The sequence below is a fragment of the Heteronotia binoei genome, chromosome 1 (assembly GCF_032191835.1).
Source record: "Heteronotia binoei isolate CCM8104 ecotype False Entrance Well chromosome 1, APGP_CSIRO_Hbin_v1, whole genome shotgun sequence".
Taxonomy (NCBI): Eukaryota; Metazoa; Chordata; class Lepidosauria; order Squamata; family Gekkonidae; genus Heteronotia; species Heteronotia binoei.
The window spans coordinates 141,233,778-141,260,048 of NC_083223.1; the positions used below are offsets into that span (position 1 = coordinate 141,233,778).

Below are 26,271 nucleotides of genomic sequence, written 5' to 3' on the forward strand. Positions count from 1 at the left end.
AAAAAGCCTTACTGAAATCAAGATAAATGATGACTACAGCATTCCCCTGATCCAGCAAGGTAATAACTTTCTCAAATAAAGAGATAAGGTTAGGCTGCCATGACTCATTCTGGAGAAACCCATGCTGGCTCTTAGTAATCACAGCCATTCTTTCTAAATGTTCAAGGACTGAATGTTTGATTATTTGTTGTAAAACTTTTCCAGGTATAGATGTCAAACTGATGAGTTGGTTGTTATCTGGATCCTACTTGAAGATGGGGACATTTGCCCACCTCCAATCTTCCAATATGTGTGTGTGTGTGTGTGTGTATAGGCCACTGTGTGATACATAGTGTTGGACTGGATGGGCCATTGGCCTGATCCAACATGGCTTCTCTTATGTTCTTATGTTCTTCTGGCACCTTACCTGTTCTCCAAGAATTTGCAAAAATAATGGAGAGAGGCTCAGAAATTACATACACAAGTTCTTTTAGTACACTTGGATGCAGTTCTTCTGGCCCTGAGGACTTTGTTTCATTTAAAGAAACTAGGTGTTTATGTACTACCCCTTTGCTGATCCTAGGTTGCAACTCTTTACCCTCATTATATGCCTGTTTTTGCCATGTTGAGAACGAAGCCTCCAGAAGCCCGCTGCAAGCAGCGTGGCTGAGGAGGTAATTTTTGCCCCCCCTTGGAGGGAGAGCGGATCTTTCGGCGCGCTTCTGAGCGCGTTGGGGAGTGGGCGGGGCTTCAGCGTTGTTTCTGAAGCCCCGTCCGACGCCGTGGCAGTCTTCCCGGCGTTTTTGGAGGCTTCGGAGCGTGCGTGCACGCTCTGGGTGTCTGGGAGCTGCTTCTGCTGATCGCTGCTTCGGCCGATCGCTGCTGGCTTCGCCGGGATCGTCGTGGGACGTTTGTTCTGTGCTGAGTTTCTTCTGAGTTTATCTTTTATCTTGGATAGCCCTTGGTGTTTGGGGTGCCTTCTTGGTGGTTGGTGGCCCCTACAATTAGGGCACCTAGCCTTTGGGGTTTTTCTACCCTCCCCTCCCCCCCCCCACTCTCTCCTACAAGTGAGACATTTGGGGGTTCTTTAACTGGGCTGGTCAGCCATTCTGGGGTGCTTCTCTTGAAGGCTGTGCTGATCTTATTGGGCTTCTTTATAGCTCTGGGTCTTTGGGGTGCCTTCTGGGTGGTTGGTGTCCCCTACATTCAGGCACCTAGCCTTTGGGGTTTGTTCTACCCCCCCTCCCCCCCCCGCCCTGCTCGCCTCAAGTGAGACATTTGGGGCTTCTTCTTTGAGGGCTGGGAGGTATTAAAGGCTGCAGGTCCAGGGCTGGGTGTTAACTGGGCTGGTCGGCCATTCAGGGGTGCTTCTCTTGAAGGCTGGGTGGTATTGCTGGCGGCAGATCCAGGGCTGGTGGTTAGCTGGGCTGGTCGGCCATTTTGGTTGGGAGCCATTTCCTCACTAGTGGGAGGTTGTTGTTTGTCCTTCTTGCTGGTGCAGGGCGGCCATTTTGGATCCTTTCCTGGTGGGAGGCGGCGGCCATTTTAGAGGCTTGTAGTAAGGGTTGTGGAGCGGCGGCCATTTTAGGGTGTGTGGAGCGGTGGCCATTTTAGGTGCAGGTTTTGGCCTGTTCGCCCTTCACGTCCCCCCTCCCCCCCCGCTCAATTTTTATTCAGGCTGCTGCCTTGAGGTGCGCATTTCTTTCTTGCGCTTTAATTGCTCTGCACACTTTAGCACAGCATGTCGGGCCGTAAGGGTTCTGGTAAGCCTAAGGGGAAGCAGCCTGCCCCTAGGGCCCCCAAGCCGCCGCCAAAGCGTCCTGCGCCTCCCTCATCTTCGGATGATGAAGGCGATGACGATGTTAATGCAGTCATTTTTCAGCGACTGCAGGCTTTGGAGCGGGCTTCGGGTCTTCCTCCTTCTCAAGTGCCCAATAAGGGGCAGGTTTCCAAAAGGATGTTTCAGGCTGATATTCTGACACGCTTGTCTCTCCTTGAGGGTAGATCAGCAGCAGCGGCTGGTGGTGCTGTGGGGCTTGGAGGCCCTGATGTCGGTGCTGGCCCTTCGTCTGGTGCTGGCGGTGCTGGGTCTGCGTTGGTGCCTGCTGTGCCTTCAGGTAAGACTGGGAATGGCTCCCTACCACACATGGGGCATGCATGGCCGTGGGGTGCCTGGGGGTATGCTGGCAATAGTGGTGTTTGCTCCTCGTTAGGGGCTGCTTCTGCTGGGGGCTTAGAGCAGCCTGTTAGTTGGATGGGGCCTCAGAGTCAGTGGGGCATGTTGGGTCAATGGCACGGGGCCGGGCAGCAGGGGATAGGTGGTGCCTTGCCTGGTGCTTGGGGTTTTCCTTCGCCTTATGGGGCGGTGCCATTCAATGCCATGCCTTCTGGTGAGGTCGCCTTACCCTTAGGCGATCACTTGCTGCCTGCCACGAAAGAAAAAATCTTAAAGGGAGAATATGTGGATGTATTCTCCCTTTTGTATAGAGAGCTGGAAAAAAAGGACAAAGAGGAGCTTGACGACAAAGATAAGGAGAAGCTTAGGAAAAGGAAGGTCGACCGGACCTGGGCCAATTGGCTTCCTGGGTTTCTGATCTACGCGGGAGTTATTGCGCGGGCTCAGCCCTGGCGGGCGGCCGCTCTTATACAATATTTGGACATCATTTATAAAGGGTATACGATGTTCAGTGGCCCTGCCTGGAGCCAGTACGACCAGGAGTTCAGAATGAGGGCCGCATTGTACCCTTCACTCCCATGGGATCGGATCCACCAGCAGTTGTGGCTGCAGGTGATGTCACCGGCACGGCCCAATTTGGGGGATCGATCCGACAGCGGTCACCTTGTTTCCAAGGGCTCCGCTTCTCTTTCAGGTGCGTCCTCTTCCCCCCGCAGTGTTGCGGGGCAGGCGGTTCAACCCCGCCTGCTCTGTTGGGAGTTTGGGTCCCAGGGGGCTTGCAGTCGTAAAGACTGCCACTTTAAGCATGAATGCCCCTTGTGCGCCGGCCCTCACTCCTTCAACTCCTGCCCCAAAGTCCGATCTCGCAAGGGTCAGAGAAAATCAGGGGGGGGTTCTTTGCCTGGAAAAGGGTCCCAGCCCGATAAGGGTGGGGCCTCTCAGTGATTGGCTTAGTAGATACCCTCATAGGGAGGAAAGTTGTTATCTTTTGAATGGTTTCACGTTAGGTTTTAGGATTCCTTTTCAAGGTCCTCGGGTACCAACTCGGTCCAGGAACCTTAGTTCAGTTGTGGGTTTGGAACATATAGTTAAGGAAAAAATTGCTAAGGAGTTGGCTGCTGGCAGGATTTTGGGCCCATTTGCTAGCCCTCCTGTTGTTAATTTTAGGGTTTCCCCGTTAGGGGTTGTGCCAAAGAAAGCACCTGGTGAATTTCGTTTGATTCACCACCTTTCTTATCCTAGGGGTTCATCCGTTAATGATGGCATACCGGAGGAGCTTTGCTCCGTTCGGTATACCTCATTCGATCAGGCTGTGGGCGTCGTGCGACGCTGTGGGCAGGGGGCTGAGATGGCAAAATGCGATATCAAGTCGGCATTTCGCCTTCTCCCTGTCCACCCCGATGATTTTGAGTTGTTGGGCTTTTCGTTTGCAGGGCAATTTTACATGGACAGGGCGTTGCCTATGGGCTGCTCTGTTTCATGTTCTGCTTTTCAGTGCTTCAGCACCTTTCTGGAATGGGCTGTGTGCGAAAAAGTGGGTTTGCAGGAGGTTGTTCATTACCTGGACGACTACCTGTTTGTGGGCCCTGCCGGCTCGGGTCGTTGCGCTCAGTTGTTAGCCGGCTTTGTTGAGTTGGCTGCTGAGTTGGGCGTGCCATTGGCCGAGGAGAAAACTGAAGGCCCGGCCCAACGCCTTGTTTTTCTAGGGATTGAGCTAGATACCTTGGCTCAGTCATCCAGGATTCCCGAGCAGAAGCTGTTGGATTTGAAGGGAAGGATTCATTCCTTTCTGGGTAGGAGGAAGGTTACGTTGCTGGAGCTGCAGCAGCTGGTGGGGCACCTTAACTTTGCTTGCAAAGTGGTCGCCCCAGGTAGGCCTTTCCTGCGTAGGTTTTGTGATGCTATGGCGGGCCTTCGCCTGCCACAGCACAGGACTAGGGTTACTAGCAGCATGAGGGAGGACCTGCGGATGTGGCAGGAATTTTTGGAATCCTTTAATGGGATTTCTTTTTGGAGGGAGGACATGAGGCTTGAAGCTGAGCTTCAGGTTATGTCAGATGCTGCTGGGTCACTAGGGTTCGGTGTCTACTTCCGTGGACATTGGTGCATGGAAGAGTGGCCTGAGTCGTGGGTGCAGGCCGGTTTGATCAGGGATCTTACCTTTTTGGAGTTTTTTCCGATTTTGGTTGCGGTTTGGCTGTGGGGGAAGGATATGGCCAATTCCACCGTTCATTTCTGGTGTGATAACATGGCGGTGGTCCATGTTATTAATTCCCTTACATCCAAATCGCAGCGGGTTATGAGGTTGGTTAGGGCCTTCACTCTGCGCTGCCTGCGGCTCAACATTTTGTTTTTGGCCAAGCATGTCCCTGGGGTGAATAACGGAGTGGCTGACGCTCTCTCTCGTAAACAGATGGAGAGGTTTCATCAGCTGGCTCCAGACGCCGATATGGATGCGGTGCCAATGCCCCGGGAGCTATGGCTGATTGGAGAGCCAAGGCCTGCAGAGCGATAGGCTTAGCCATTGCACCCAGCACCAGGAGGTCCTATGAGCGCGCCGTGCGGCAGTTTGAGGACTTTAGGGCTGAGGTAGGGTATCGGATTGTTTGGCCCATCCCAGTGGAGCAGTTGCTCCATTACTGTGTTGCTTTGAGAGGTAAGGGTTTGGCCGTGCGTTCAATTCGGGGGTGCATGTCGGCGTTGGCCTTCGCTAGTAAGGCTTTGGGGTTCAAGGAGGAGACAGCAGATTTTCGTCTTCGGAAGATGCTGGAGGGGTGGTCCAGGGAGGCTGGGCCTATGCGTGATACTAGGGCCCCTTTGTCTCCTGAGATCCTTAAGGGTCTCAAAGGGGTGTGGAGCGCAGTGTGTGCGTCTCAATTTGAAGTAGTGTTGTTTCACGCAGCCTCCTTGGTGGCCTTTTTTGGTGCTCTGAGGATTAGTGAACTGGTGGCAAGCTCCAAGAGTGATGTGTCAGGTAGGGCATTGTTGTTGAGGGACGTTATGTTGCTGGGAGGTAAGGCGGTCCTCACTGTCCGGCGGTCTAAAACTGACCAAGAAGGCGCGGGGACGGTGCTGGAGTTGGGTCCGTGTTCAGATGGGGAGCTTTGCCCAGTTGCCGCATTGGCCGCTTATTTGGCTGTGCGGGGAGGCTGCGATGGATTGCTGTTTTGTCATGCAGGGGGCAGTCCCCTGACAAAGCATCAATTTTGGGCTGTGACATCAAAGACTTTAGCCATGCTGGGTTTGACTGGAATGAGGTTTGGTACCCATTCCTTTCGAATTGGGGCAGCTTCTACTGCTGCTGCCTTGGGTTATTCAGCTACGGCCATACGACGCCTTGGCCGTTGGCGCTCTCAGGCTTACAAAAGCTATATTCGCCCTTTGCTCCGCTAATAGGAGCTGGGGGTACCTTGATGTTCTGGTGGTATAACTTGTGTGTTTCTTCTTTTTAGATGCTGTGGTTCCTGGCCGGAGGAGCAGAGTTCTCATCTGCGGGCACAGTTATGTGTTTTGGGCAGCACATCAAGCTCGGAGAACTGCTGTTGGCTCTCAGCTGGGGCTCAGCAAACATGTCACTGTCGAGTGGAGGGGGCGCCGTGGTCTTCAGTGGCCTGGCTTGCTCCCCCTTTTGTTTCACGGGGCGGGGGCCCCTCCTCCGCAGGTATTAATCATTCACCTGGGAGGGAATGATCTCGGGCTAATTAAAGGCAAGGCGTTGATCTTGCAGGCCCGGGATGATTTCAGGTACATAAGGAACAGATGGCCTGGTACCGTTATAGTTTGGTCGGCCATGATTCCACGCCTGGAGTGGCGTTGTGCCTGGAATCCAGCTGGGTTGGAAAGGGCTCGTTACCGAGCGAATAAGGAAATTCGCAAGGTTTTGGAGGGTGGCTTGGGTCACTATTTGCCCCATCCGGACATTTCTAAGGATTGTCCCGACCTCTACAGAGGGGATGGAGTGCATCTCTCGGAAAAGGGTAATTTGCTTTTCCTGAGAGATTTGCGGCAAGGGCTTTTGTCAGTTTTGGGTCTTTCTGTGGGTGCTAAGCCCTAAGTAGAGACTTGGCCTTAGTTGTGGCAGGTTCTACGGGGTTTATGGCACCAGGCGGCCTGGGGAGGACCGGATAGCCTCCCCCTTTTGGGGAGTTAGGGGTCTGTCAGGATCTACCTTTGGTGTGGCCCGAGGTATGTGAATGCAGACTGTCCTGGAGACTCGATTGGATGGGTGCCTTTCGCTGAGACTCGCGTCTGGTGTTGGGGCCCTCCGGTTTGAGCCTCCCTGCTGGGCCTGCCTGACGGGAGCTGTGGCTCACAGCTCCGGCCAGGGGGCCGGGTCTCTCGCCCGCTGAAAAAGGCAGGGGAGCGGTCTGAGGAGACCCCTGGCCCTGACTTGGCCGCAGCTCGGTTGCCCTTGCCGTTCTTGGTTAATTTTAATAAAAGTGGCCCATAGTTTCACCAAATCATTTGTGTCCGTCTCTTTATTCCGCCTTGGGGGGGCAACGAAGCCTCCAGAAGCCCGCTGCAAGCAGCGTGGCTGAGGAGGTAATTTTTGCCCCCCCTTGGAGGGAGAGTGGATCTTTCGGCGCGCTTCTGAGCGCGTTGGGGAGTGGGCGGGGCTTCAGCGTTGTTTCTGAAGCCCCGTCCGACGCCGTGGCAGTCTTCCCGGCGTTTTTGCGGCATCTCCCGGCCCGCTGAAGCAGCCTGTCGGTCACTTCCGGGTTCCTGTCCTGCATCTCGACCTGTGTTATTAGTAACAGGCTGCTTCAGTGGGCCGCTGCGCCGGCCCCCTGGGTCCCACAACGATGGGACCGATGCCACAGGGATGGGCTCGAAACACTCTATAACCCCTCAAAAGAACAGCAGTCTAGCTCGCTTCCCCCGAGCCCTGCCGCCATAAGCCTCAAGGGGGCTCATTTTGCGGCATCTCTCGGCGGGAGGGTGGCACCCGCACGGGACACATATCAAATGAAAGAGGGGGCGCAGGGCTATCAGAAACAGCTGGCGGAGGGAGTCGGGAGCCCACCCCACTGGGGGATCCACACCCCGAAAGTGATGAAAGTGGCGCAGATAGAGCCAACAGAGCAAACGGGGGTGGACACTTGCCTATTAAAGACAGACGGTAAGAAAGGAAGGAGGGAGGGAAGGGAGGAAGGAAGGAGGGAGGGAAGGGGGGAAGGAAGGAGGGAGGAAGGAAGAAAGGAAGGAGGGAGGGAGGGAAGGAAGGGAGGGAGGAAGGGAGGAGGGAGGGAAGGGAGGAAGGAAGGAGGGAGGGAAGGGAGGAAGGGAGGAAAAGACAAAGGAAGGAGGGAGGGAAGGGAGGATGGAAGGAGGGAGGGAAGGGAGGAAGGAAGGAGGGAGGGAGGAAGGAAGAAAGGAAGGAGGGAGGGAGGGAAGGGAGGAAGGAAGTAGGGAGGGAAGGGAGGAAGGAAGGAGGGAGGGAGGGGAGGAAGGAAGGAGGGAGGGAGGAAGGAAGAAAGGAAGGAGGGAGGGAGGGAAGGAAGGAGGGGAGGAAGGAAGGAAGGAGGGAGGGAAGGGAGGAAGGAAGGCCGGCCGCCCCCTCCCGCCAGCCCCCCTGCTTTCGGCCCCCTCCCTGCCTGCCTGCCTGGGGGGGGGCTTACCTCCGTCTCGCAGGGCGTGGTGGCGGCCTCCCCTCCGGGCAGGCGGGCAGGCTGGCCAGGAGGCGCAGCAGCAGCGCGAGGATGAGCAGGAGGCGGGTGGCGGCAGGCGGCCCCTTCCCGGGCGGCGATGCTGGCCGGAGCGCCCTGGTGGCCAGGTAAGAGGGAGCCGCTCGGACCCCCTCCCCCCTCAGCGGGGCAGCCGCAGCCAGGCCCCCGGGCCTGCAGGGAGGGCGGGGCGCCTCGGTTTCCGAGCTTGAGCCGGCGGCCTGGCTGTGGCTGCCCCGCCGAGGAAGGAGGGAGGAAGGAAGAAAGGAGGGAGGGAGGGATGAAGGAAGGAAGGGAGGAAGGGAGGGAGGAAGGAAGGAAGGAAGGAAGGAAGGAAGGAAGGAAGGAAGGAAGGAAGGAAGGAAGGAAGGAAGGAAGGAAGGAGGAAAGGAGGGAAGGAGGGAGGGCAGGGCAGCCGCAGCCAGGCCGCCGGGCCTGCAGGGAGGGCGGGGCGGGGCGCCTCGGCCTCCCAGCTTGAGCCGGCATCCGGGCAGGGCTGGCTGCGGGGCTGAGCGCATGCCTCCGCCGGCCTCACCGCCCTCCCCGAGGCGCCCGGGCCCGCCAGCGGTGGCAGCAGCAGCAGGAGGAGTCCCGCCCGGCCTCCCGCTCACTCGCCGCCTTCCCCGCGCGGCCCGCCGGCTCCTCTCGCTGGCTAAACCGGGACTTCTAATGGTCCCGGGATAGCCAGCCCGGGAGGCGGGAATTTAGAGGCAGGAGCGGGACTTTCCCGGGTGGTCGGGACGATCTGGCCACCCTAAGTGCTCCCTCCCAAATACTAGAAATTGTTCTTTATATGTTTCTGCTTTTAATTAGCTAATTTTATTTCCCATTTTCCTTCCTAATTCCAGATTCTAATTTATACATACCTTTTTGTTTGTCCAGGGTACCTTCCAGCATTTAGAATAGTCTTTGTCCTGCTCTGTGTTTAAACCTGCTCAGCTATGAATTTTGTATCTGACTTGTCAGCAAGCTATTCTTCCTAGTTCCCTCTAGTTCAGGAGAACTGGTGGATCTGGTTTGTTTTTAATGTAAGTGGACTGCTCAATGACTAAATTATCTAATAGTGAACAACTCAAAGATATCCAGAATTATCTGTGGAGGCCGTTTTTCATATGTGACATCAAAGTCAACTAAATAAAAATTGGAAATTATGATTCTATAGATACTAATTTTGAAATAAATCTCAATTCAGGATTACAGCTTCATGATATGTGCACACCTGCCTAAAGCAGTTTATAAAATACAAATAATACAAACAAAGCATTAAAATATTAACTAAAAGGCAGCATAAAAGCATAGAGCATTAAAACAGACCACAAATTAAACTGAAGACCAGTGGCACTTAAACACACAAAATTTATTCTAGTAGAAGGTTTCGCAAGTCAGAGCTTACTTCATCAGATACATGAGATACACATCCAGATATACATTTATAAGGTTATAAGCAACAGAAAGGATACAAGTAACATAAAGGGGGAAGTGCTTTCGGGATACCTGCTCCTGTATTTTGAAGGTTATCTCTCAAGGAATTGCTTTGCCTTCCTTCATTTTCTGTGGTCAATATTAGGATCAGAGCCTTCTCAGTTGTGGCATCCTAAATGTGGAAGACTTCTCAGTTATTCATTTGGCTTTGAGCAATGCCAATTTTTAGTATGATACAAGTCCTTGATTATTCCTTCTCTGTCTTTTTGAATGTGTGTTGGAAAATGGTGACTTACTATTGTTTAATTCAATTTGATTATATCTCTGCTTGTGTGTGTATATCCAGAGCTATTAATATAACCCCTGCTGTGTCTTGCACGACTGGCTTTCTGATTATAAGCTGTCCCAAATAAATACTAAATCAAGGGAATAGTGTAATTCTGTACATAGAAAAACAGATTTGTCTAATTAGGCTAGTGCAGAAAGTGAAAGAGGTGAGAAGCCAAAGTAAGATTAAGACCAATAACAATGCTTGTCCATCTGGTGCAGGGACTCTTAGGCACTCAGAAGTCATGCCAGAAGGAACTACCAGTACAAACTAGGAACCCAGTAACCCAACAAGGCTGCCTGAGATCTATGGAACTATCCAGTCCAGGGCCTCGTCAGGAAACACAATAGAACAGTGTGGTGTGGTGTGGTCCCAGCTTTATTAAATGAATTGAAATCAGAAATATGAAGATCGGCTTCATATTTCTAAGAGCAAATAAATCCCACTTTCAGACTGCCCACTTACTAATATTTGGGTGTGAAATTTCCTTTGTTTCTCCCTCACAGGAGAGTTCTTCTACTCCTCCTCACCAGTGCTCCCTCTAAGCTGAGTTAGTGTGAGCTAGCTCACAGTTTTTCTTAGCCTCCAGGTCACACATTTTTGTCTTAGCACAGGAAAAATGGCCCCAGAGCAAACTAATTTATGCAGTAGCTCACAACTTTAATGCCAGTAACTCATAAAGTAGAATTTTTGCACACTAGACTCCACAGCTTAGAGGGAACATTGCTCCCCACTACACACTATGGCAACAGGATATCTGTTGGAAAATTTTCCAGGGAATATTTCATTCTTCCAAGCCACACTGAGCTGAAAGTGGTGGGTGGGGGGGACAACAATAATAAGCCATTCAGAGTTGCTTGTCATCTAGATTCTGGACGTTATTTCCATATCTTTATCCCCTTGGCTAGCTGCCAGTCTTTAATACTTATCTTTTATTGGGCAAAGAGTATTCTACTCTGCCCAAGGGATATAGACCACAGAATTCACTGGTGCTTTTTTTGTTCCAAAAGGATTTGTGTTGATTACTTGCTGATTTCCTGAGGATCAAAACTTGCTAGCCTCTAGGGTATTGTTATGTGCGTGAGGGTGGTGGTGGTGGTAAGAATATGTGGAAGACTTTTAGGGTTTGTAGTTATAGAATGGTGGTGCAGTCTCATTTGGAATACTGTGTGCAATTCTGGTCACTGCACCTCAAAAAGGATATTATAGCATTGGAAAAAGTCCAGAAAAGGGCAACTAGAATGATTAAAGGGTTGGAACACTTTCCCTATGAAGAAAGGTTAAAACGCTTGGGGCTCTTTAGCTTGGAGAAACGTCAACTGTGGGGTGACATGATAGAGGTTTACAAGATAATGCATGGGATGGAGAAGGTAGAGAAAGAGGTACTTTTCTCCCTTTCTCACAATACAAGAACTCATGGGCATTTGATGAAATTGCTGAGCAGTCAGGTTAAAACAGATCAAAGGAAATACTTCTTCACCCAAAGGGTGATTAACATGTGGAATTCACTGCCACAGGAGGTGGCGGCGGCTACAAGCATAGACAGCTTCAAGAGGGGGTTAGATAAAAATATGGAGCAGAGGTCCATCAGTGGCTATTAGCCACAGTGTGTATATATATTTGTGTGTGTGTGTGTGTGTGTGTATATGTATATATATATATATATATATATATATATATATATATATATATATATATATATAAATTGGCCACTGTGTGACACAGAGTGTTGGACTGGATGGGCCATTGGCCTGATCCAACATGGCTTCTCTTATGTTCTTATGTAATGAATTGTTTGGCTCCTCTCCCCTTTTAAAAAACAATATAAAGAAAACATGATAAATGGAACCACAAAATCAGGCTGCAGCTGAGCAAAGGATAAGCATACCTTTTACAGGAAGTCTGCAAAAACACTAGCAACTCTTCCCAAAGCAAGTTTAAGAATGATATTTTGAAGTTAGTAGCTGCTGAACAACGTAAATGGTCTTTCCCTCAGATGTTTATCTGTAAGTTTTCTCTCAGTGAAACACTGGAATTTCCAACAGTGTTGAGGATTCAAATATTTTCAGGCCTCCCCTGAGTTGTTTCTGTGATCTTGTACCACATAAGTCCAGGATCGCTGAAACACCACAGAGAGGGGCTCTTGAGATCTCAGTTTTTTCTGCCTCCCAACAAAAAAGTAAACAAAAGGATTGAGTGTGCTGTTGACTAAGTTGAGGAAAAAAGAAACCTGAATAAAATCCCATATTAATTTTGTTTCAGGATGCCAGTACCCTACCAGGAACATAAACCTGCTTGGCAAAGCAAAGATGAGGAATATCACAATGGTGACAGCAATTGTGAGGTTCAAGCGTGCTGAAGATGATGGCTGTGAATTTCTCTGTACTTTGACAAAAACAATCAAACTGCATAGGACCATGACTGGAGTAAAAATCAGGAAAATGGTGACAAGGAATATACTGGCAGCACTATAATCTGCGTAACATTCTTCTTTGTAGATGTAAAAATTTGACCAGCAGGTGAAATATTCGATTGCAGTCACCAAGCAGGAGGTAACCCATAGAAGAGAACAGAGTATGCCCGAGAGATGTTCTGGACGCTTAGAACTATACCAAAAGGGGTAGAAAACACCAAGATACCTCTCAACACTAATGGCTGTCAAGAGAAAAAAACTGCTGTTGTACCCAAAAAACCACAGGATATCAAGTAAATTAAAAGCTAATGTTCCCCATATCATTAAACTTAAAACAGATATTGCAATGTTACAAAAGACTACAGTAAAATCAGCTATGGCCAGGTTCAGTACATATACAGTATAATTTGTCCTTTTTATACTGCAGCAGAGTATGTGGAAAACAGCCCCGTTGCCAAGTAGTCCCAAAATCACAACTGGAATAGAAACATAGTTCAAAATTGTGATAATATATTCATCTCTGTCGGTCTTATTCTGTACTTGTGTCTCAATTGTCTTCGAAGTGTTCACAGACAGACTGGACATTCTGGAACTTGTTTCTTTCATCAGGACACTGCGTATATAATAATTCTCTGCTCCCTGTAAAAATAATTAACAATTTTGGAAAAACACAAGACTGAAACTTGTAGTAACAAGATATTGCACATAAGAAAAACATAAATTCAGAATGGGCATGTGTTTGGAGAACTCTCAAAACCAGTCCAGAAATTAAATCAGCTATCCTGTCTCAACAATCATAAAGTATATCAGCATCAAATCTGTCTCCTTTTCATTACTTACATAAATACAGTCAACAAATCTCAGTCAGAAGAAGGCTAACATGATAGTGTTACTACTCCTCTTCTGAAACACCTGTTCCAAGAAATAAAGTATGTGGGGAAAGCTAATGGAGCAGAGTTCTAGGGGTTCTCCCCCTCCAGTAGATTAAGAAGAAACACCAACTGTTCGGCTAGTCATGAATGACTCATAGTGGGCAAAAATGGAAATGCTCACAATCAGGGGTCATTTTGTAGAAAAATAGATGGTGGAGCTTATTAGCATAATTCATTAGCATATGCCCCCCCCAGCCAAAAGCAACCTGACACAAGAAAGGAGAGCCCAGGACAAGCGAGGCCTGATTGGGTTGGCTAGAGAACCAGCCAACCCAAGCAGGCCTCAATCACCTGAGGCTCTTTTTGGCTACCCCCACCCCCGCAGTCAAAAGGCCAGCAAGTCACTCGCCACCAAAATCACATAAGAAGTGTAGAAAGGGTGGTGTGGGCTTCTTCAGGAGTTAATGAGGGCTTCTGGGAGTGTGGCTGGCTGCCCACTCTCCTAATCCAGGGATTGTTATGCAGCTGTACCTACTATTCAGTGGACAAGGTAGGTGGGGAGTAGGGCTGCCAAGCCCCTGGTCCAGGTTGGGGTTTCCTCTGCTGGAACTTGCTTCCATATGAGATCAGGGCCCTGTAGGACTTGCTACATACTCAGAGCCTGTAAAATGGAGCTGTTCTGCCAGGCCTTTGGTTGAGATGGCAGGTGTTCAGTCGATTTCAGCCTCCCTTGCCCACATAATTACACTGCAGAAACATTGTTGGACTAGTCATCCTGCAGGAGACATTAAAGACTGCCCTGGAGTCTTATTTGGTTTATTATCTTATTTTTATTGTCAGTCTGTTTATTGTTTAATTGCTCATTTATTGCTTATTTTATTGCTTTATTGCTGTTTATAGTTTTAACTTGATTTTACCATACGGTATTATTTGTTTGTATCCAATTATTTTGAGCCACCCTGAACCCATCTTGGAACAGGGCGGGATAGAAACCCAATAAAATAAATAACTTGGACAAAGAACACCAGAAATGAAGCTATCAGCAAAGCAGCACAGGGGAAAAGCCTATGCAATAAGGACTTTAAAACAAACAAACAAACAGAAAGCTCGGAGCATATCTTGCTGTGGCTCCTCTAAGTGAAGTTTGAGCTCTGCTACTATAGCCAGCAAAGTATCTGAAATTTATGAAACTACCTGTGGAAGACCCTAGCTATGTACAGTAAAGATGATGATGATGTTGCACACAAACCATGAGCCAAGTGTGCTCCCTCACCCAATCAACAAAGGATCATATGACTAGAGTTCTGTTGAAGGAGGAACTGTTTATATAAGGTTTATCTATAGGCCTGAAGAAACATCCCACAATCTCTCTATACCAATATCTCCTGTGTTTCTGAAGGCATCAGGTCCATTACAGCAGTTTATATACATTTTGTTAACATATCCAGTGTGGGAGAGATTAATTATAATTGATTTATCAAAACATGACCCATGAATAAACTATTGGGTCATCTGTTGATAAATCAATTATAATTAATTCTGCTCCCATTGGCCAATTTCCCCTTAGGTTACTTGAGCCCTTGCCAAAAAGCTGAGCTGGTGCTGGTACAAAAAAGTGTATACCTTAGCATATATATATATGCTAAGTACTGTGTGCAGTTCTGGTTGCCGCACCTCAAAAAGGATATTATAGCATTGGAGAAAGTCCAGAGAAGGGCAACTAGAATGATTAAAGGGCTGGAGCACTTTCCCTATGAAGAAAGGTTGAAACGCTTGGGACTCTTTAGCTTGGAGAAACGTCGACTGCGGGGTGACATGATAGAGGTTTACAAGATAATGCATGGGATGGAGAAAGTAGAGAAAGAGGTACTTTTCTCCCTTTCTCACAATACAAGAACTCGTGGGCATTCGATGAAATTGCTGAGCAGAAAGGTTAAAACGGATAAAAGGAAGTACTTCTTCACCCAAAGGGTGATTAACATGTGGAATTCACTGCCACAGGAGGTGGTGGCGGCTACAAGTATAGCCACCTTCAAGAGGGGTTTAGATAAAAATATGGAGCAGAGGTCCATCAGTGGCTATTAGCCACAGTGTATGTGTGTATATAAAATTTTTTGCCACTGTGTGACACAGAGTGTTGGACTTGATGGGCTGTTGGACTGATCCAACATGGCTTCTCTTATGTTCTTATGTTCATATATATATATATAAAAGCTAGCCAAGGCCAGTTGTGGATTGTTGGAAGTTCTGTTACTAGGACAACGCTGGATTATTCTGGGATGCCCAGGGTTCTTCCTGAAGTGCCTAGGTCAGCTTACTGTTGTTTTGGCCCATCTGCTGGTGTATGGAATGTGGAAGCTTTTGGGACTTCCAGTTTTGGCGAAGCATGGCTGAAAGCGGCTCGGACCGATGCATCCAGAGTCGCTTTCAAATCGGTCCATTGAGGGGTCGCCCCTGAAGGACAACTCGACTCTGGGGCCCAGGAAGGGTCCTAGAAGGCAGGGAGCTTGAGCAGTAGAATTGGGGTGTCAGCAGAGACGGCTGCTCCATGATCCTGCTTGCCTCTAGCCTCATCGCTCCGATCGCCATTTTTAATTGGCAAGAGGGTCAGCCACTGGCTTCTTTCTCTTTTCTTCAGCATTCTACATTTTGGACCTTAAAATCTTTCTATTACTGTAAGTGTTCTTTCCCTATACTATTTTTTTTTAATGGTAACATCTCTGACAAGCAGGAAAGAGGAGAATCAGGACTGAAGCAGATCTCACGTGGTGAAAAAGACTGAGGGGGGGGGGGGACTCTCCCTCATTCTTTTTCAAGGCTTGCAAAAGTTTCTGCCTAACCTGATATCATTGCAAATACCTGCATGAGAAGACTACACCAATTTTTAGTTTTATAGGAGATTTGATGGCTGAATTTAACTGATTTGTTTTAAACCCACTTTTGGGGGAGAAAAATATTTTGGATTCTGGGAAAGATGCTTGCTTGCAAGTGTATATGGATGTGAAAGACAGTTGACTTAAAAATACTTTGAAGCTTAAATTGAAGTGCTCTGAATGAACTTATAAGAGTTTTAATTAATTTCTAAAGGCTGGTGGGTACTTGAGATAGACTTAGAAGATATAGCAGGATCTCTGGTTGTAAGAAGAATACCTCTACAAATTTCCAAAGTGGATTTTTATCTTTCTTGTTGGATGATATGGATATAACCTTTTAAACTTTTTTTTATTTTTTCTTTGCCTTCTTTTTATCTGTGGCTGGAATATTTTTTGACATGGTTTAAATATTTTTTTGGTTGAGATTCTTTTTTATGCACCTTTTATTTTTCATTCCTTTCTGTATCACCAAATTGGGGGACTTTTTCCTATTTGCTATTATTTTTGGCATTACTTTTGGGAGTACCTGATTTCCTTTTCTTTTGTTTGGATTATTGGCTTATTTTTAAATTCTGGATCTCACTCTTGGATTACAAATAGGACATTCAACCCTGGATTACAAATTTACACCTTGAAGTTTCTGAAATTTGAAGTTATTTGAAAGACGTTGTGGTGATTTGGATTTCAATTGAATCAGCATTGCTAGAGGACTTGTAATAGTGAATTGTTGTTGTAGTGAACTGAATTGTTTTGCCTATTGACTATGTAGTGTGGTTGGCTAAAAATTTCTGTTTATTATTATTCTTAGCATTGTTTTGGCTACCACAAATTGTTGCTAGAAGCTAGAAGGTTGTCTTCTTTTTAAAACTACTTCATAATAAGGGCATTGCTTGGTGGAGATTAGCTTATCTGTTATAAACAGGAACATAGAGTTTCAAAACAAATGTTGAAGAGGCATTATTGAACTTGTGGCTGTGAGTGTGCTTACTCTAGTAAGAATGGAAAATAAAGCTGGGATTGGTTTCAAAGAAACAGTAAAAAAAAAGATAATAGAAAAGGAAAGCCACCATTTTCTTCGTCCAAAGCTCCACCTGGGCCAGGAAAATTTACAACCATGCAGGGAGATATGAAAGAAATGCAAAACACCTTAATGACTGCTATAACACAGTTAACTAGTAAAGTAGACAATATTGGTGAACAGATGGCAGAGATTAAACAAGAACTTTTGGAGAATAGCAGACAGACAGCTGAGACCAATAAAGCCTTAAAAGTACTAGATGGTCAGGTGACAGAGAATATCCAAAAGGTGGAATATCTGGAAAAAGAACAAAATATACACGATTCTAGACTCTTGCAGCTGAAAGTAGACAGAGCCGCCTATATGTTGAGGTTTCAAAATATACCAGAAGAGAAAAATGAAGATTTACAAAAAATTTTAAGTGAAGCCTTGGCTAAAATTTTACAGGTGACTCCTCAGAAGATGGAAGAAGAGTTTGATCAAGTTAGACGGGTACCATCGAGTTATACAAGATGAAACAAATTATCTAGTGAAGTCCACTTGAGGCTCACAAGAAAGAGGACGAAAGATGACATTTTGAAGCAAGTAAGATGATGATAGCTGGAAATATGGTGAAAATTCTAAGAGAGGTACCTTGGTCAGTGAGACAAAATTAGAGAAAATATCAAGCATTAACAGACTTTTTGAAAGGAAGAGAAATATCCTACATGTGGCTAATGCCAGAAGGCCTTCTTTTTACCTACCAGGAGAACAGATACAGGATTAGCTCCATTTTTAAAGCTCAGAATTTTTTAGATAGAGTGAAGGATAAAGGAGGTGGTGGCGGCTACAAGCATAGACAGCTTCTAGAGGGGGTTAGATAAAAATATGGAACAGAGGTCCATCAGTGGCTATTAGTCACAGTATGTGTGTATGTGTGTGTGTGTATAAAAAAAAATTTGGCCACTGTGTGACACAGAGTGTTGGACTGGATGGGCCATTGGCCTGATCCAACATGGCTTCTCATGTTCTTAAAAGAAGGAGGAGGAGGAGGAGGAGGAAGAAAGTTCTGGTGAAGAAAATCCAAATGAACCACGGAGATACCATACAAGACAGCATTCCAAAAAAGATAAGAAAGATATTGATAAGCAAAACCCATATTGGCTTCAATAGTTTCAATTAATGTGAATGGATTCAACTCCCCTGCCCAAAGGAGGAAGACTTTTAGATATTTGACAAAAATGGAAATGGACATAATTTGCTTACAAGAAACCCGTATTTTAACTAAAGATCGATATTTTTTTGAAAAATAAAAAAATAAAAAACAGACATGAACAAGAAGAAAAGGGGAGTGGCAATATATATTAAAGATAAATTTAACGCACAATTGCAGTATGCTTCTGAAGACGGAAGAATCCTATTAGTGGAAATTACAGTGGATTATAAAAAAAAATTACTTGCAAATATCTATGCTCCATATGATCATCAAGAGAAATTTTTTCAAGATTTGCATCTTAAATTATCAAATTTGGAGTATGTAGAATATTGTTTAATAGGAGATTTCAATGCAGTTTCTGACAGACAACTGGACAAAAAAATGCACAAACAGATGAAAAGCAAAGATCTTCAGTTGCCAACAAGTTTTTGGAAATTAGTAGAAGAAATGGATTTGGTTGATGTATGGAGAACAAGATATCCCAGTTCCAAAGATTTTACTCACTATTCCTTTAGCCACCAAACTTGGTCAAGAATCGATACCTATTGGCTCTCTGCAAATATGATTAAAGACTTAGTGGACACAGAAATCCAAACAAGAGTTATTTCAGACCATAGCCCTGAAATGATAAAGCTTAAAGGCCCACGGATGAGAAGATCATGGAGGCTAAATATTTCAGTTTTGAAAGATAAAGACTTTCTCAAAGAATCTAAGGTGGAAATGGAATCTTTTTTTCAACAGAACATAACACAAGAGGTAAAGATGCAAGTAGTTTGGGACACTGCTGAAGCTTATTATAGGGGCCTTGCAATTAGATATAGTATCAAAAAAAAGAAAGAACTGAAAATTTTCAAAATTTAATGTCACAAGCTGGAGAAACTGAAAAGAATCTTTAAAAACAGCCAACAAAACATGAATTTCAAAAAAAGGTGAAAGAAATGCAGCACAAATTGAATTTAATTCTTATGGAAGAGATGGAAATTAAATTGAAATATGCTAGACAAAACTTTTTTGAACATGCCAACAAACCTGGAAGGTGGTTGGCCTATAGGATGAGAAAAAAAAAAAGGCCAAAAGAATAATTTTGACACTGAAAGATGAGAAGAACAAAGAGAAAACCCAAAAGCAAGAAATGTCAAATTATGAAACAGTTCTATAAAAAATTATATGAAGATAAGCAAGTTCATAAAACAGATTTAGAAGAATATATCAACCAAAATAATATCAATAAATTTACAGAAGAACAACAAAAAAATTTAAATGAGCCAATAACAATAAGGGAACTTGGAGATGCAATGGCATCTCAAAAGAATGGTAAAACTCCGGGTCCAGATGGATTACCTGCAGAATTCTACAAAGTTTATGAAGAGTCTTTACTCTTACCATTTAAACGTCTTATTGAAAAGATTCAAGAGGAAGGCCAAATACCAGCCTCATGGCAAGAAGCTACAATATCTTTGATTCCAAAAGAAAATAATGATTTGAAAGATATTAAAAACTATAATCCAATTTCCCTTTTAAATGTGGATTATAAAATTTTTGCTGCAATATTGGCACAACGTTTGAAGAAAGTTCTACAGTCCACAATACATTATGATCAAGCAGGATTCCTTCCTAGAAGATATTTGAAAGATAATGTTAGAACAGTTTGTAATATCTTGGAATATTATGAGACTCCTCCAGAGAAACAACTGGCTTTAATTTGTTTAGATGCTGAGAAGGCCTTTGATAATGTTCGTTGGCACTTTATGCCACAACAACTGAAAGGCATGGAATGTGGTGAAAACTTCTTGAGAGCAGTAGAAGCAATATATTCTTCACAAAATGCAAGGGTGACAGTGAACGGCAACTGACAGATGTAATTAACATTCAAAAAGGTACAAGACAAGGCTGTCCATTGTCACCTCTACTTTTTATCTTATCTCTAGAGGTACTGAATAATCAAATAAGGGAAGATACAAGTATAAAGGGAGCTGTGATAAGAGATGAACAATATAAACTCAGAGGCTTTGCAGATGACTTAGTTTTTATACTAGAACAACCGATGGACTCAATAGACTGTCTTATAAATAAGATTAAACAATTTGGTGACTGGGCAAGATTAAAGATTAATTACCATAAAACAAAATTTTTGACAAAAAATATGACAATGGAACAAATTAAATGCTTCCAGCAAAAATCAGGGTTTTTGTATGAAAAAAGAATCAAATATCTAAATGCTGTTATTTCAAATAAGTGTAGCAACTTAAAAACAGATAATTCTGACAAACTACTTAAAGAAATTAAAAAATATTTGGAAAAATACACAATTATTTTGGGTCCACAAGAAAAGCTAATCTCAAAATTATATGCATATCTACTTCAAATGAAGACACAAGACGAAGTTGTAAAAGATTGTATGGTCCAATGGGCAAAAAAATTAGGTCATAATATTACATTAGAAGAATGGGAGAGACTGTGGAAGCTTAGCGTTAAATTAACTCGGTCAGCAGCTTTTAAAGAAAATTTGTATAAGATGTTTTATAGATGGTACTTGACCTCACAGAAATTGTGTAAGATTTATACTACTATGTCTAACAAATGTTGGAAATGCACCAAACAGATTGGTTCTTTTTACCATATGTGGTGGACATGTGAGATGGTGAACGGCTATTGGAAAATGGTGCATGAAGTATTACAGAAGATCATGAAGACACAGATCCATTTCAAACCAGAACTATTTTTATTGAACATATTTCCTGAGGACTATTCCAAAGAAATGAGACATTTGTTGGCACACTTTAACACAGCAGCTAGGATTCTCTGGGCACAGAGATGGAAGTCTTAGGAAATTCCCACAAAAATGGACTTAGTGGGAAAATTTCTGGAAACAGCAGAGCTGGACTTTCTATCCCAGCTGATGGCTGGGAAATCTAAAGAAGAAGCAAGAAAATACTGGTTGAAATTTCATGCCTGGTTAGACATTCAAGACTCCTAAGATTCTGTGGTGTAAACTTATTTCTCCTCCCCCCCCCTTTATTTTATATTATAAAATTATAACATTGCCTTTACTGGAATTGTCAAAACTAATAGATAACTTTAACAAAAGATTTATACTATAAAATTTTAAAATGTGGATGATGTTTAATTTAGATATAATAATATGTGACAATTTATGTAAAGAATGTATTGTAAAACTTAGCTTGTACTTTCCAAAAGTATTTTTATGCAGAATAAGGTCAAAATGTATTGTGCTTTCTACTCCCCCTATCCCCTACCCGCACTTTCTCTGAAACCAATAAAACTTTTGAAAACGTGGAATATGGAAGTTTTCCTTGAGAACGTTTCTTTTTGTTTAATACTTTCCCTAAGATAAAGATCTTTATTTAAGAACATGGTCTTCTCTCTTGCTAATACTTTCTGGCTTATAGCTTCTGGCAATTAGAAGATAAAACTTTAATATAAAATGCTTTAGGCGTAATCAATATATCCCATATTCAAGAATGATTCTTTGTGTAAGGCATAGCTTCTAATTAATCCCTGAAGTGTTAGTGCAAGTTTAATGTACAAACAGGCTGATTTGTCCATCAATGATGACCTCCACTTCATCAATATCCATTAGGATGACTCACTAGCTGGGTTGTCTGTAGTAGTGATTTTCGGTTTACCTGGAAGAAAAGATATAACAGGGTATCAATCAAGAATAACTTTATTGTAAATGGTACAGACACAAATTTTTAAAGGATGGGGATGGGTAAAGGTTTATCTTACTTGCTTTTGGGTATTTAGTATCTGTTACTGTATCTAATATTATCTTATGTTACCAAGCAGGGCTTTTTTTGTAGCAGGAACTCCTTTGCATATTAGGCCACACATCCCTGATGCAGCCAATCCTCCAAGAGCTTACAGGGCTCTTAGAACAGGGCTTACTGTAAGCTCCAGGAGGATTGACTGCATCAGGGGTATGTGGCCTAATATGTAAAGGAGTTCCTGCTACAAAAAAAAACCCCTGTTACCAAGTATTTTATTTCTGGAACCCAAGAGCTGAAGAGAAAGGGCAGGTTGCAAAACACAACACGAATGACTCAGCTTCTGGAATTAGGCTTCCCAATCCCCAGGTCCCAGCAGGGTGTCCTCCAGTTTTACAGGCTTCCAGCCAGCTGGCCAGTGGGGGAAGACCCACCCCCACAGCCACCATGCAGCTCTAGATCTTGGGCAGGTTTAGAAACCTGCAAACAGGTTCGTTTCAAAATGTGTGTCTGTGTGTTTGCCTTTAAAGTTGAGCAGGAAGTACTTCATGGGAAGGGTCAGCAACACAGTCCCTTGGTTTGTTTTGCTTTCGTTTCAGAGCAACTAAGAGTATATGTGTGTGTGTGTGTGTGTGTGAGAGAGAGGAGCGTAGCTCCTGTTCTTTTCAGATGTGATTGTGGAGGAACCAGACCCAGTAAATATGTGTGTGAGAGAGAGGGTTGCCAATCCCCAGGTTTGGAGGCCCTCCCCCACCCCCGCTTTAGGGTCATCAGAAAATGGGGGGGGGGGGAGGGAAGTGTCTACTGGGCAATTATTCCCTATGAAGAACGATTCTCATAGGGAATAATGGGGAATTGGTCCACGGGTATCGGGGGCTCTGGGGGGGGTTGTTTTTTGAGGTAGAGGCACCAAATCTTCAGTATAGCGTCTAGTGCCTCTCCCCAAAATACCCCCAAGTTTCAAAACGATTGGACCGGGGGTCCAATTCTATGAGCCCCAAAAGAAGGTGCCCCTATCCTTCATTATTTTCTATGGAAGGAAGGCATTTAAAAAAGGTGTGTTGTCCCTTTAAATGTGATGGCCAGAACTCCCTTGAAGTTCAGTTATGCATGTCACACCCTTGCTCCTGGCTCCACCCTGATGTCTCCTGGCTCTGCCCCCAAAGTCTCCTGGCTCCACCTCCAAAGTCCCCAGATATTTCTTGAATTGGACTTGGCAACCCTATCTGGAATGCCAGTCTCATAAAAATCAATACAAACACATTTGGGCCTGCTTCATTCTTATAAGGTGTCACAAATGCTACAAATTGCCAAATCTTGATAGAATCTCCATTACACACTAAATTCAAATGCCAAAGACAAATATACTGGCATTCTTGGTGGCCACTGTCTTGCTGTAGAACTCCTCTAGTTTGAATCAGCCCAACTCTGAGCATCTTCCAGAAGTCATATAAATACTTTTCATTTGGGTAAGCATGCTTTATGGTCGCTTGCAACCTAGTGTCCTCTCTGTATATATAACAATCAGTATTTTCCCTTTTGCCATGCCATTATGTCCAACTATGCTTTGAAACTTAAACGTTGTATACTCTTGTCCCAGTTTAAGTTCATCCAGTAAAAAATATCAATGAAATATACTTTTATGTACTTTGTATTTATTGAACTTTTGGCTATGACAGCAAACATCATCTAATTTATTGAGACAATGTACACTGCAAAAATGAAAAAATATGTGAAGAATTCAACAATGAGAATAGTTTTGATCTTCTCATGGTTTTTTAGGGTGTGGGCAAAACTCCAATTTAAAGTGGCTGACAAATGCATCCTTACTATTCAGCACCAAAAAGGAATTTGTTCAGCTTCTACCTGAGGTGATTTCAGAACTATATGTGCTTTTCAATGTGAGAAATCTATGACCCCAACTGGAAGATTCCACAGGGATTCTCTCAGTTTGTCTGGAAGGTACTTTTAGCCCTAGCCTGGTGTCCTAATTCAGAGTACCATTGGGAATTTGACCTATGACATCTGTAAAAGGAATAGGAGTCTGGGAAAGTTCTTCAGTGAGCATACCCAAGTTTTCCTAGCTCATTAAGACCTTTCTTACTTCCAAACAGAGTCAATGTAAATTATTCACCAGAATATAGCTATTTCTGTAATATACAGCAATACACACATTCAAGGCAGCTAAGGGTGTTTCATATGCATGTACATCCTCAAGGGCAGATGACTCACAGTGGCATGGGTGACACTATTCCTTTGAAGTTTGGTCAACATATGCCACAGAATGAGGTGCTAGTGTAAACTGCAGTACCTCAGACTGAATATACTATTTTTGTTTGCTGCATGATATTAGAAAGCTCTCTTTGACTGTGATCACACAAACTAAATAATGCACTTTGAATCCACTTTCAGTGCACTTTCTAACTGGATTTTGCCACTTCACACAGTAAAATCCAGTTGGAAAGTGCATTGAAAATGCAAATGAAAGTGCATTATTTAGTGTGCATGATCACAGCCTTTGAAAGTTTTTAAAAAATAGTGGAGGACGATTGGTGAGAATCCTCGTCCCATTAATGCTAGTTTTCTCTTGCAGGGAGTGTTTTACACATGTGTCTGGGAACATTTAAAAATGTGATCATCTACCACCTGCCCTCAAAAGTGTTGCAATCCATTCTCTCACCTCAGGATCCTATGACCACATTCTGTTGCATGTGATGACAGCCTGAAAAAAAAATGTATGCACCCTTCCTTGTTTATTTGAATGGCTAGGATATTCCAAATATATCTGAAAGTCAGAACTTTGGGTAGGTAGGAGTTCCAGTTTCAAAAGTTTACACTGCCACATGGAGAATTCTTATTGAATTTAACCAGGGCTTTTTTAAAGCAGGAACAGAATTCCGGCTGGCTTGGAGTCAGGGGTTGTGACTTAATATGCAAATGAGTCCCTGGTGGGCTTTTTCTACCCAAAAAGCCCTGAATTGTGAATTTCAGACAATGTGCTATGTGGCTTATTTAAAGGGTTTTAAAACACAGTTCATAGTTGTGACACATCCCAAGTTATTTGCAGAACTCATTTTCCTTTATTTTGAATTGGTTTTGCTTTTCTTTGAGTCCCCATTAGCGTTTATTAATTCTGAATAACCCAGCATATAGAAAGATGTTTCAAAATTAAAGCACTCTAGTCATTTGAAAGTTGTCAGTCAATCAGGATGTACCCGTTATTTATACTGTTTCCTCCATCATGGCAAGTCTGCTTGGCAACAGAATAACTAAGTATCTGGGGCAAGCCAAGGCTGGTATCTATCTGACAAATGTACACATCCCTAGATGTTAGTGCTCATCTTGTATGCCCCATGAATACTCACAGTTATCCAATACTTACAGTAACAACCAAAGGAAACAAGTTATCTTTTCCATTGTTGACTATGGGTGTGTGTGTGTGTGTATAAAAAGGTGGAGTTTTTCCTCTATCAACTTTTCATTGGCTTATTGTAATAAAGTAGATAAACTGTTCAAGCTATGCATACTTTTAAACACATCTCTTCCCTTTAAAAATACTTCACAGTAATAAAACTCTCCTCGTGCACCTGACCCTTCATTGGGAAAATATCTTTCAAGCAGACCTTTCACTATCAGAATTAGATCTAATTAGTTGGCAATGTCTTCTAAAAAGGGAAATAAAATAATACAAAAAGTGGGAGGAAAAGATAATATGCCAGGGAGCATAAGCAGAGCAGCATGTTGCTCCCTAAAAAGGAAGAATATGCCAGTATAATTTGTTGACCTTTTCCCTGGAGGACTAATAAGAAAACATCAGCCTAAGATTCTCCATGGGAAACCAAGAAAGGAATATGAGTGCAGCCACTGCTGGACTGCTGAGCACTCTGGGGCAGCTGTACATGTTGGATGGGAAATACAGCTGCTATATACTTTTTTTTAAAAAAAACTTCATTTATATCTGACCTCCAATAGGGACTCAAAGTAGCTTACATTGCTATCTTCTCCATTTTATCCTCATAATAACCCTGTGAAGTAGGTTAACTGAGAATGGGTAATTGCCTCAAAGTCACCCTGCAAGCCTCCATGATCTGACATTCTAACCACTACACCACACTGGCTAATAAGACAGACATCCATTGGCACTTTAAAGACGAACAACATTCAATCCAGCATAAGCTTTCATGATTTGGAGCTGACTTCAACAGATTCAAGTATTGCTACTGGGTTACACTACTGTTGCTTGCAGTGGTGTGAATCAACAGTTACCAATCTTTGCAGTGTAGTGACCCATCCAGTCTTGACCCAAGATTTTTTTTTTTTTGCACCCTAGGCAAACAATGCCATTCCATTTTCTGCAGTGGCTAACAAAATGTTTTGAGAAAGCAACAAACGTTGCACAAAGGGCACAGCTGCCCCAACTATCAAACCCAGGCAAGTGACATTCCAACATACACAGCCTTTGCATATAGAGATTAAATTCTAGTCTTTGACCAATCTCTCCTCCATTACTCCTAATCTCCCTAAAATGCTAAGACACACCCTCTAGTAACTGATCAACATATATATGAGAAAAAGAAAAAAAACACTAACTAATGCATGACATG

The 26,271-nt window shown here is 44.2% G+C and overlaps 1 pseudogene; it reads right to left on the reverse strand.

Annotated features, from left to right (window-relative positions):
* Window positions 1-11,633: 11,633 nt before the first annotated feature.
* The window catches only part of LOC132572601 (proto-oncogene Mas-like), a 33,030-nt pseudogene continuing 18,392 nt past the window's right edge, over window positions 11,634-26,271 (reverse strand).